This window comes from Hippopotamus amphibius, chromosome 8, assembly GCF_030028045.1.
Source record: "Hippopotamus amphibius kiboko isolate mHipAmp2 chromosome 8, mHipAmp2.hap2, whole genome shotgun sequence".
In the NCBI taxonomy this organism is placed as follows: domain Eukaryota; kingdom Metazoa; phylum Chordata; class Mammalia; order Artiodactyla; family Hippopotamidae; genus Hippopotamus; species Hippopotamus amphibius.
The window spans coordinates 1,136,375-1,139,161 of NC_080193.1; positions in this window are offsets into that span (position 1 = coordinate 1,136,375).

The window sequence follows — 2,787 nt, forward strand, 5'->3', positions numbered from 1 at the left end:
CCCAGCCCGCTCCCAAGAGCCACAGCAACAAAATGGCGGACGCGGGAGAAGCGACCGGCCGCCTCCCCCTCCGCTCAGCGCGCTGCGTCTGCGCACGCGCGGGCGCCGGCTCCCAGCGGCCGCCGGGGCCTCCCGGGGACGTCGCGCGGCGCGGCCAATCGGCAGCGCGGGCCTGCGAGCCGGGCGTGCGCCGTCCGTGCGCGCCCCCGCGCTCGCTCCCGGGCCGCGGGGAAGCCGCCGAGCCGGGCGCGCGCGGCGCTTCCAGAAGCCGCCCTGGGAACAAAGCGGGGCGCGCGGGCCGGGGCCGGCCGGGGGCGCGGGGCCGAGGTGAGCCGACGGGCGCGACAGGCCCCCCGGGGCCGGGCTGACCGCGGCGTGACCGGCCAGGTGACGGGGTCTCGGTCCCGGCGCTCAGGCGGTGCCGGGCAGGTGCGAACGCTGCACGGCAGAGCCCCCCCCACCGCCGGGACCCCGCGACCGCCGGCCACCCGCCTCACCGCCGGGACCGCCCACTCCGGGAAACCCCCCACCGCCGGGGCCCCCCCCCCTCACCGCCGGGGCCCCCCTCACCGCCGGGAGCCCCCCCGCCGGGACCGCCCACTCCGGGAGCCCCCCCACCCGCACTGGGCCTTCCGTCTAAGGGAGCGGGGTCTTGTCAGCCTCGCTCAGCCCCGTCCCGGCGCACCGTCCCCCCCGCCCACCCCCGAGCTGATGCTGGAATCTTGGTGGAGTGAGTGACTGTGGAGGAAAGCCTCCCGCCCGGAACCGGACAGGAGGGAAAGCTTGTCCGCAGGGGGAGACGCAGGCAGCACGAGCCCAGACCCTAGACCACCACCTAGACCCCTGCTCGGCGGACCCTCACGGTGGCCCTTCGCGCCGCGGTTGAGCCTGTCCCACATTGTAGGGTGATGATGGGTGGTGTCCGTTCCGGGGTGAACTGCAGGGGAAGTGTCATGGGCCAGTGCCCTTTGTGACTCAGCAAAGCAGGTTTTCAGGCCCCCCCCCCCCCCCCCGCCGCCCCAAATACTTTCGTGTTGTTGTGTTAGTCTCGGCTACAATGTGAATAGCTCAGAACTTGGAGGTGAAGGCTCGGGTTCCAATCCTAGCTCAACTGTCTAGCAGACTGCATCGTTCCATGTCGTATATTTTGTTTTCCTTTTCTAATGTGTTTTGTTTATTTTTCTTCCAGTTTTATAGGGATGTCATTGACGTGCAGCACTGTTTAAGGTGTACAGCATAATGATTTGATTTATGTACACCAGGAAATGATTATCACCATAAGTTTACATGTAGATACAAAAGTAGAAAAAATAGTGAGCATCTCACAGATACAAAATTAAACTTCAGAGAGGTTAAGTGACTTGCTTACATAAGTTACCATAAATTATGTAATTTGCAAGAGGCACAGCTGGCACTCTGAAGCCAGGTCTTTTGACACTGTTACACAATGATTGCCTGTAATTCAGTCCATCTTCCTTGTTTTGCTGATAGGGAAACTGAGACCCTCTAAAGTAAATTCTAGCAGCGGAAAGAAATGTCAGTCTTGCAATAGTGTGGAGGGGTCGGATTTGTCCCCCAGCTTGGATTTCAGATACCACTACCATTCTGCTGCCAAAGTGTTATACTCCCCTCTTTAAAAATTCTTCCTGAAGATGGATCCAAATATCTCTCCTTTTCCTTCACAATGATCCAGTGGGGAATAGGGTGTGGATTGGATAAAGGTGAAACGAGTGGCCTTTTTTTTTTTTTTTTTTTTTTTTGGCCACACCCTGTGGCATGCAGGATCTTAGTTCCCTGACCAGGGGTGGAACCCATGCCACCCTGCAGTGGCAGCAAGGGGTCTTAACCACTGGGAAGGCCCGAGAACGGCCTTGCTGATTGTTGTTGAAGCTGGAGACATGATGTGCGTGTGTGTGCACGTGCGTGTGTGTGTGTGTGTAGGTGAGGTGGGGATAATCATATTATTTTGCTTTTGTATATGTTTGGAATGTTTCACAATGAAAAATGTAAGTACTTTATTTTTCCTTGTCACAGCTAAAACAAGCTTAAAATTTTTTTACAAAAAACGTTCTAGGGCTTCCTAGGTGGCGCAGTGGTTAAGAATCCGCCTGACAATGCAGAGGTCATGGGTTCGACCCCAGCTCCAGGAAGATCCCACATGCCACGAAGCAACTAAGCCCGTGTGCCAAAAAATTAAAAAAAAAAAAGACCCAGAGCAGCCAAATAAATATATATTAAAAAACAAAACAAAAAAAAAGTTCTAGATGTTGAGATCACAAAATGGAAATAAATGGACAAGCCACAAGGAAGCATTAAAAAATGGCTGAAACATAGAGATTTGTGGTTCTGCCTTGGCTTGCTCAGTCCCAGGGTTTCCAGATGGCCTTACACTCATCTTCTAAGATATTTACAATTTAGACTCGAAGGACTGACAAGGCTTTGCGAGCAACTTGCCGGGGTTCCTGACTTCCTGTTCCCGCGGCTGCCTCTGTACTGAGGACGGAACCTTGGGACCCACCACTGACTTTTTACTCTCCCCTATCTGGGCAGGTCCAGCCCGGAGGGTGAGGGTTAAGGCCAGGCCGACTTCCTAGATTGCTGCCTTGCTGAGGACCCAGAAGAACAAGCATCTTTCCCTTCCTCTTCCCCTGGATTCTTTCCTGGCAGTGATGCTGAGGGTAGGAGAGGCCTGATTTTGTAGAGGGAGAAGCAGGAAGTGTGTTTACCAAGCTGACTTGATCAGGTCAGTGGTTCTCAGTTGTGCTCTCCACCAAGAACTGCTTGACC